The following is a 10,641-nucleotide window of genomic DNA, read 5'->3' on the forward strand; positions in this document are numbered from 1 at the left end:
ACCAAAAGTTTATCCAGAACCTCAGCAACTTAGGTGAGACTATGTTTCAAAATAAAGAATAAAATGGGCTGGGGTTGTAAGCTTGGAGGTAGAATGACCCTGGGTTCAATCCCCCTGTACAAAAATAAAAATAAAAATAAAAAATTAAAAGAGGATTTACTATATATATATATATATATATATATATATATATATATCCTCAAAAAATGTAATGGGGTGGCCAGGCATGGTGGCACACACTTGTAATCCCAGCATTTGGGAGGCTGAGACAGGAGGATCGCGATTCCTGGACAGCCTCAGCTACTTAGTGAGGCTCTCTGCAACTTAGTGAGACCCTGTTTCAAAATAGAGAATAAAAAATAGGGTAGGGGATGTAGCTTGGAGGTCAAATGTCCCTGGGTTCCATCCCCTGACCCACAAAAAAAAAAAAAAAAAAGAAAAAAAATATATAGTGGTTTGTTACAAACAGGTATATAAGTAAAAGTATAAACACAGCTGGACCAATAGTTTATTTATAAGTAGAGAGATTTGAAATGTTGGCTAATAAAATTATAAACATAGTTAGAGCAACAGGTTATTTATGAGTACAGAGATTTGAAATGTAGCCTATATTACCTGATATCATCGTAACAGGACAGTGTTCCATTAAATAGATGACTTAAATAAGGTCAAATTTTATAAATTTTATTTTTTATTTTAAATGCGACTGTCTTCCAGCAGATATCCTTCCCCCACCTATCCTATAGTGGTAGGTCACTCCTACTTAAACCTTAAGCCACTAAAACACTAAAGGTACAGCTCTACAAAATATGCTTACTCAGAAGCAACTATACAGTTGGGCGTGGTGGGACGCCTGTAATCCCAGCATTTGGGAGGCTGAGACAGGAGGACCACGTGGGTTCTCCACCAGCCTCAGCTAACTAGTGAGGCTTTGCAACTCAGTGAAACCCTGTTTCAAAATAAAAAATAGGGCTGTAGGTATAGCTCAGAGGTAGAATGCCCCTGGGTTTAATCTTGTACCACAAAAACAAAACAACAACAAAAAAAACCCCAGAAGCAATTATACCTAAAATGGAAGTTGATACTCTTTTAAAAAAAAAAAAAGCTTAGATTTCCAAGTCCAGAACTATGAGAAAATTAATTTGTTATTTAAGCCCTCCAGTCTCTGATAATCTATTATGGCAAACTAATATAGTTCTCATGTCTTCCTTCAGTTCTTCAGGTTTTCTGTAGTTCATTGAACATAACTAAAATTGCTGATTTAAGGCCTTTATATAAATCCAATCTCTGGGCTTCCTCAGGGACAATCTGTATATCACTGCTTTCCTTCTTGTGTATGTGCCATCTTTTATTTATTTTATTTTATTTTGGTAATGGGGATGAAACCCAGGGGCATTCTATCTCCTAGCTGTATCTCCAGCCCTATTTTTAACTCATTTTTTTAGGGTCTCACTGAGGCCGGGCGTGGTGGCGCACGCTTGTAATCCCCGCGCTTGGGAGGCAGAGACAGGAGGATCGCGCAGGTTCAGAGACCCTGTTTCCAAATAAAAATATTTTAAAAAATAGGTCTGGGAGTGTAGCCCAGAGATAGAAGGGCTTCCAGGAACCCCAGTGCCACACACACACACACACACACACACACACACACACACACACAAATAGGGTCTCACTGAGTTGCAAAGGGCCTCACTAAGTAGCTGAAGCTGTCCGTGAACCTCTATCCTCCCGTCTCAGACTCCCAAATGCTGGGATTACAAGCGTGTGCCAACACGCCTGGCTACGCCATATTTTATTAATTCTTTACAGGTCTTATAGAGTTCTATTAAAAACCAAATGTTATAAGTAATGTACTGTAACCATTCTGTAAATCAAATTTTCCTTCTATCCAGTATTTGTTGTTGTTAAGAGTTTAATTGTTGTTTGTGTCTTTTAGTAACTTGTCTGAACTAATTATGCAAAATTTAGCTTCTTAAACTGGGCATGGTGGTGCCCATTTGTAATCTCAGTACTTGGGAGGCTGAGACAGGAAGATCGCAGCTTCTCAGCCAGCCTCAGCTACTTAGTGAGACCCTGTTTCAAAATAAAAGAGTAAAATAGAGCTGGGGGTGTAGCTCAGAGGTAGAATGCCCCTGGGTTCCATCCCCAGTATCTCAAAATAAATAAATAAATGAATGAATGAATAAATAAATATTGAATTCTTTGTCATTTGTGGCCACCGGAGCCTCCACTATTAGTAGCCAGTAATGACTAGACAGATTTCCTTAGACGCCTGAACAAATGAGTGTCCTAGTCTGTACTGAAAGGCTCTGTGCACTCATTAGGCACACCCGGAACAACTCGGCCAAGGAGCTTCTAACTGTATTAGCCCTCGCTTCCTTCTTGCACAAGACAGAGCGCCTGGGACTTCCCATGGTCTTTCATAAAAATATACACAGACCCACACATGTGCAGTCTTCTAGATTCCCCAAATCTACCAGTGTTACAAATTCACTTATGGTCATTCCATTCCCCAGCTTTTCCTAGTAAGCTTGTGAATTCGCCTGCTGTTTGCCCCAACTGTAACTGGGTTACCATCACAGGCACTGGAGACATTCAACAATTGCTTATAATTGTTTTCAGGGAACATTCCGGAGGAGAAAGGCTGCTGTTTATACTGGGTGAACTCCAAGTTAGGTCAAACACAGATGTCTTATGAATGAGGTCTTTCAAGGAACCACCAGATAGAAAAATAATGACGATTCTTGGGAAAGGGGTTTGAAGGAACTCCAAACTCATCCTGCCCTTCCAGTGGCTAGTTTTTACCAAATATGAAGATTTGGTTTTCAAGGCTACTGTGGAGTTGGAGAGAGAGAGGTGGGAAAAGGGCAAGTTAAGACATCACAAAGTTTGCTGGTTTTACCAAGATTCAGCCATTTTTCTTGAATAAATGCAGCCCAGATTGCTGTATGCTTGTGGTTAATTTCCAGAGTTCTGAAAAAGTTGATTCTGACAAGGCTCACCAGTGTTGTCACTGTTTTTATGAAGTACAGAATTTCCAGTTGTTTGTATTCTACCATTTTTGCTGATATCCTCTGCACTGAATTTTTATATTTATTTATTTATTTGCTTGCAGGTCCAGGGATGGAACTCAGGGGCATTTGACCTCCAAGCTACACCCCCTGCCCTGTTTTTTATTCTTTATTTTGAAACAGGGTCTAAGTTGCAGAGGGCCGAACTAAGTAACTGAGGCTGTCCGTGAACCGCGATCCTCCAGTCTCAGCCTCCCAAATGCTGGGATTACAAACGTACAGCACGACGCCTGGCTTGAAGTGAATTTTAAAAATGTCCTTCAGCTGAATCCTCATACATAGTTTTTTTTTTTTTTTTTTTTTTTTTGGTACTAAGGGTGGAATCCAGGGGCTTTTCTACCTCCAGGCTATACTCCCAGACCTATTTTATACTTTATTTGGAAACAGGGTCTCACTAAGTTGCTGAGAGCCTCACTAAGTAGCTGAGATGGGCTTTGAACCTGTGCAATCCTCCTGTCTCAGCCTCCCAAGCGCTGGGATTACAAGCGTGCGCCACCATGCCTGGCACTACTTACTTTAGAGTTGATTGCATTTGGTAACTCTCATAGTATTAATTTTTCTCAAATGACTGATAAATCTAAACAGTTTTCCTTGAGTGTGTAAGGACCTTTGTTCACCTATTGGTATTTGCAGGTTTCAGTTATCTACTGACTGCAGAAGAAAGGTGAAATACACAGTTAGGCAGTGTCTACAGGTAGTTTGATTTATGGACATAAATCCCTGTCTCTTCTAAACGTCACCATCTGTTAGGTTGGATATTGTGGTCACCAACTTCACTTTAGAGACCAGCTATTATAGTTCTAACCTGAGGGAAAATACTTACTCACTTTGCTTTTTGCTTCCTCCGTTTTACTGTACAGGTCTATGATTACTCCACGTTGTGCTTGCTTCTTTCTCTAGCCTTAAAATTCATCTGTTAATTTTTAAAATATTTAATGTCTACTATGTGTCTGGCACGAGTCTAGATATTGGAAAATTAGTCATAAACACAGAGTAGATAGCCTAGAGGAACTTTTATTCTAATGGGAAGATAAAAGAAATACATAAGATAAAATGATTTCACAAAGTGATGAGTACTAAAGACACAAAGTCAACAGAGGAACATCAGAGAAGCTGTTTCAGATGGAATGATAATTTCCCTAAGGTGGTAATTTACCAGCATAAATCTAAATAATGAAAAAGAGAGAGATGAGATATGAAGAAGGGCTTCTGGGAGGGATCAAGCAGGTTTGAGAAACAGCCAAAGGGTCTGTGTTAGCAAGTGAACGGGTGGTAGGCAGAGGCCTGCGAAGGACAAGGGCCAGGCCCACTGCTTGTAACACACGACATGAAGTTTGTCAGGTAAATGGGGATGAAGCAAGAGGATGACATGATTTGATTTACATACACTAAATGCTATGTGACAGAGACTAAGAAAATGCATGCCGTCCCTGGGCAGATTGTCCAGTGTTTGAAAAGCACTTCCCTGGGCTTTAAACAGAGGACTAACTAACCAATATCCAATACAGAGCAAAAAAATGAATGCTCCAGACACCCTCCCAGTCTTCAGATTTTCTGCTTGGAGTCGGATGCATTTTCAAAAGTTCTACATAGCCGGGCGTGATGGCTCATGCATATAATCCCAGCATTTGGGAGGCTGAAACAGGAGGATCACAGTTCACAGCCAGCCTCAGCTACTTAGTGAGGCTCTTTGCAACTCAGTGAGACCCTGTTTCAAAATAAAGAATAAAAAAATAGGCCTGGGGGTGTAGCTTGGAGGTAGAATGCCCCTGGGTTCCATCCCCAGTACTGTTAAAAACAAAACAAAACAAACAAAAACTTCTCTATATACTTCCAGCTGTGATTTCCTTGCCTAGTTTCCCCACCAACCCAATTTCACTGTTGTTTTTTTTAATCAAATAAAGTCTCATCAGCTAAAGGCAATCTTTTAAAAACATCTGACATACCTGCTAATATATCCACTCGGAATCCTTTCTACTCAGAATCCTGCAGACGTAGACACAAATATTCAGCGGGCCTCCCCTAAGGCTTCTTTTAGAAGCATCTAAGAGAGGCCTCCAGCTCTCACAACTTGGGCAACTACACAAATCACATTTCTATGGCCAAAATATCTGCAACCACCTACACTACATATGCCCTGATGCACTTACTTTCTGCAAACAGATGACAGCTATCACCATACCGATCAGCTCCTTCTATAAATAAACAGCCTTTAGCCAACTGACTGTGGTGAGGTTGGTGAATTCTTCTGGCTACTTTATTTGGAAGGCATGACTGACTAACATATCATGGTATTGTCAGCTGTAGGAATATTTATAGTAATTTACACTTAACAGAATACATCAGAACTTACTGAAAAGATTACAAATACAGGCTGTACAGAAATTCATTTCTTCCCGTTCCTTTCCTTCTTTTTGTATGGCACTAGGATTGAATCTGCAGGCATTCTAGCTCCCAGGTACATACCCAAACCTTTTCATTTCAATCCATCTCACTATAAAATGTCCACCAAATCTGAGAAATAGCTCTTCTCTTTCCAAGCTTTAGTTCCCTCAAGAACACAATCAGTAAGGCGTGGTGGTACACTCCTATAATTCCAGTACTTGGGAGGCTAAGAGAGGAGGGTCACAGATTGGAGACAAAGTCCAGCAACTTAGCCAGAACCTCAGCAACTTAGTGACACCCTGGTTCAAAATAAAAAATAAAGCTGGACATGGTAGTGAACACTTGTAATCCAGTACTTGGGAAGCTGAGACAAGAGGAACGCAGGTTCGCAGCCAACCTCAGCTACGTAGTGAGGCTCTCCCCAACTTAGTGAGACCCTGTTTTAAAGTAAAGAATAAGCCGGGTGTGGTGGCGCATGCTTGTAATCCCAGCATTTGGGAGGCTGAGACAGGAGGATCGTGATTTGCGGACAACCTCAGCTACTTAGTGAGGCCCTTTGCAACTCAGTGAGACCCTGTTTCAAAATAAAGAATAAAAAATAGGGCCGGGGGGTGTAGCTCAGAGGTAGAATGCCCCTGGGTTCAGTCTCCAGTAGCACAAAAAAAAAAAGAAAGAAAAAAAAATTCAATGAAGTAAAACACACTGATTGTGTGCACACGTGCGTGCATGTGAGTGTGTGTGTGTGTGTGTGTGTGTGTGTATGTTGCTGTGGATTAAACCCAGGGGCATTCTACCTCTGAGCTGTACCCCCAGCCCTATTTTTTTTTTAATAGTACTGGGAGTGGAACCCAGGGGCTTTCTACCTCTGGGCTATACTCCTAGACCTATTTTCTATTTTATTTGGAAACAGGGTCTCACTAAATTGCTGAGAGCCTCACTAAGTAGCTGAGGCTGGCTTCGAACCTATGCAATCCTCCTGTCTCAGCCTCCCAAGCGCAGGGATTACAAGCGTGCGCCACCACGCCCGGCATTCAGCCCTATTTTTGTTTATTTGTTTATTTTGAATCAGGATCTCACTAAGTTTGGAGGGCCTCATAAAGTAGCTAAGGCTGGCTGCAATCCTGTGATCCTCCTGACTCAGACTCCCAATACTGATGTTACAAGATGCACCACCACATCTGGCATTAGTGTATTTTTATAAGACATTTGTGTATTCTTGTTTTAGCCTAAATGTTCTCTAAAGTCAGAAATCTTCCAATAAAAAATTCATAAGCACGTATTTTAGAATATGCTGTCAGTACAGAGTGAGATTATTACATATCATCAATTTAGTCAGAAAAAATAGACATAAGTGGCTACATTGTGTGTGTGTGTGTGTGTGTGTGTGTGTGTGTGTGTGTGTTACTGGGGATGGAACCCAGGGGCCCTCTACCTCCGGGCTACACTCCCAGACCTATTTTATATTTTTTTGGAAACAGGGTCTCTTAAGCCAGCTGAGGCTGGCTTCGAACCTGTGCCATCCTCCTGTCTCAGCCTCCCAAGCGCAGGATTACAAGCATGCACCACCACGCTCAGTAAAATTTTATTTTGAAAGAGAGATAAGTAAAAGATGAAGTTGACCCAAAACTTTTTCAGGTACTATGAAAACTAAAGAATAAAGTTCAATTCCATCTTTGAGCTAAATTATTGCTGTGGTAACAGTGCTGATAGCAACATACTACCAATTTTCCTATATTCAGTAATTGTTACATTATTATTATCATCATTATTAGAGAGAGAGAGAGAGAGAGAGAGAGAGAGAGAGAGTGTGTGTGTGTGTGTGTGTGTGTGTGTTACTGGGGACTGAAAATAGAGGCATTCTACCTTCAAGCCATACTCACAGCCCTATTTTTTATTCTTTGGGGTTTTTGTTTTGTTTTTTTTTTGTTTTGTTTTGTTTTGTTTTGTTTTTTTGGTTGTACTGGGGTTCCTGGAAGCCCTTCTACCTCCGAGCTACACTCCCAGACCTATTTTTTTATATTTTTATTTGGAAACAGGGTCTTTTAAGCCAGCGCAGCTGGCTTCGAAACTGCGCGATCCTCCTGCCTCCGTCTCCCAAGCGCGGGGATTACAAGCGTGCTCCACTACGCCCAGCATCCAGCCCCTTATTCTTTATTTTGAAACAGAGTCTCACCAAATTGCAGAGGGCCTCACTAAGTAATGAGGCTGGCAATGAACCTATGATCCTCCTGTGTGAGCCTCCCAGGTACTGGTATTACAAGTGTGTGCCACCACACCCAGCTCTACATTATTAATTTCAGTGAAAAAAAACCACTGAATTTTTTGGAGTGTGTGTGTGGTACTGTAGTACTAGGGATAGAACTAGAAGCATTCTACCTCTGAGCTGCACCTCTAGCACCATTTTATTCTTTATTTCAAAACAGGATCTCACTAAGTTGCACAGGGCCTAAGTAGCTGAGGCTGGCTGTGAACCTGTGATGCTTCTGTCTCGCCTCCCAAGTACCGGAATTACATGGTGCGCCACCATGCCTGAATCTCTGGCTTTGAAATTTTAACAGAAAAAAAAAACAGTGATCACCAAACCTACATATAAATGAGAATTGTGCCGAGCGTGGTGGCACATGCCTATAATCCCAGTATGTGGGTGGCTGAGACAGAAGGACTGCAAGTTCTAGTACAACCAACCTTAGCAACTCAGTGAAGCTTTCAGCGACCTCGTGAGTCCCTGTTTCCAAACAAAAGCAAAAATGTCTGGTGCCTGGAGTGGTGGTACTTGCAGGCTGAGACAGGAGGACTGAAGTACGAGGACAGCCTCAGCTCTTCAGTGAGGCCCTTCACAACTTAGTGAGACCTTGTTTCAAAACAAAGAATAAAAAATAGGGCTAGAGTGTAGCTCAGAGATAGAATGCCCTTGTGTTCCATCCTCAATATCCTCAAAAAAAAAAAAAAAAAAGGCTGGGTGTAGCTCAGAGGTAGAATGGCTCATAGGCTCTATCCCCTGTAAAACACACACACACACACACACACACACACACACACACACGAAACTGCTTTGAACCAACAATTACAAAAGTAAAAAAAAAAAAAAAAAATCAAGACCAATGCTACTATTTAAAAAACAATGCAAACCGGGCATGGTGGCGCACGCTTGTAATCCCCGGGCTTGGGAGGCAGAGACAGAAGGATCGCGTAGGTTCGAAGCCAGTCGCGCGCGCTGGCTTAGGAGACCCTGTTTCCAAAATAAAAATGTAAAAATAGGTCTGGGAGTGTAGCCCGGAGGTAGAAGGGCTTCCAGGAACCCCAGTACCACCAAAAAAAAAAAAAAAAAAAAAAAAAAAACAATGCAGCCGGGTGTGGTGGAGGATTAAAGTTCGTGGACAGCCTCAACTACTTTGAGGCCCTCTGCAAATTTCAAAATGAAAAATAAAAAAATAGCCGGGCGTGGTGGCCCACGCTTGTAATCCCTGCGCTTGGGAGGCGGAGACAGGATGATCGTGCAGGTTCGAAGCCAGCCACGTTGGCTTAAGAGACCCTGTTTCCAAATAAAAATAATATAAAATAGGTCTGGGAGTGTAGCCCGGAGGTAGAAGGGCTTCCAGGAACCCCTAGTACCACAATAAATAAATAAATAAATAAATAAATAAATAAATAAAATTAAAAAATAGGGCAGGGGATGTAACTCAGAGGTTGAATGCTCTTGGGTTCCATCCCCACACCCGCAAAAATAAAAATAAAAAAATAAAAAATAAGCCGGCGTGGTGGCTCAGGCTTGTAATCCCAGCATTTGGGAGGCTGAGACTGGAGGATCGCGGTTTTCAGACAGCCTCAGCTACTTAGTGAGGCCCTCCGCAACTCAGTGAGACCCTGTTTCAAAATAAAGAAAAAAAAATTGGGCAGGGGGTATAGCTTGGAGGTCCAGTGCCTCTGGGTTCTATCCCCAGACCTGCAATAAATAAATAAATAAATAAATAAATAAATAAATAAATAAATAATAAAAACAGTGCAAGGAGCCAGGTGTGGTGGCGCACACTCGTAATCCCAGCATTTGGGAGGCTGAGACAGGAGGACTGCAGTTCCCGAACAGCCTCAGCTACTACTTAGTGATGCCCTTTCCAACTCAGTGAGACCTTGTTTCAAAATACAGAAGAAGAAATAGGGCTGGAGGTTTAGCTCAGAAATAGAATGTCCCTGGGTTTTATCCCCAGTACCCCCCCCCCCCAACACACACACACAAAGTGCAACACAGGTATCTGGGCATGGTGGTACACACTTGTAATTCCAGCATTCAGGAGGCTGAGACAGGAGGATCTCAGATCCCGGACATCCTCAGCTACTTAGTGAGGCCCTTTGCAACTCAATGAGACCCTGTTTCAAAATAAAGAACAAAAAATAGGGCTGGAGGTGTAGCTCGGAAGTAGAATGCCCCTAGGTTCTGTCCCCAGTACCGCACAAAAACAAAAAACAAAAAACAAAAACAGTGCAACCCAGCATGGCAGCACAAGCCTGAAATCTCAATACTTCGGAGGTTTAGACAGGAAAATCACAAATTGAGGCCAGCCTCAGCAACTTAGTGAGAGTCTGTTTCAAAATGGGCTGGGGGTAGCCAGGCGTGTTGGCTCACGCTTGTAATCCCAATACTAGGGAGGCTGAGACAGAAGGATAGAAGGTTTGAGGACAGTATCAGCTACTTAGTGAGGCCCTCTGCCCTCTGCAACTTAGTGAGACCCTATTTCAAAATAAAAAACAAAAAAAAGGGATAGGGGTCTAGCCAGGAGGTAGAATGCCCCTGGGTTCAAATCCCAGTACCAAAAATAAAAATAAATAAACAGGGTCAGAGTGTAGTTTAGAGATAGAACATTCCTGGGATCAACCACCAGTACCCGTCACCAAAAAAGGACAACTATGTACATTTATTTAATACTTTGCAAGCCAAAGGAAGTAAAAATGTGTATATTTTAAATCAAGGGGGCACTTTATTATCCAATGATTCCAAAGTAATTAATTTCCATAAGGTAATTATACAAAAATTTGAATAATTTGATCCACTGTTTTTTTAATATATGGCTTTTGGAATCTAATAAACACAGGCAGTAGAGGGTTTGCAATTGCCTTAAACCAACATTAATAACCAGCTAAAACCTTTTAGTAAGGTTCTCAACCAAAAACAAAAACACACACACACACAACA

The sequence above is a fragment of the Muscardinus avellanarius genome, assembly GCF_963383645.1.
Source record: "Muscardinus avellanarius genome assembly, chromosome: 3".
In the NCBI taxonomy this organism is placed as follows: Eukaryota; Metazoa; Chordata; class Mammalia; order Rodentia; family Gliridae; genus Muscardinus; species Muscardinus avellanarius.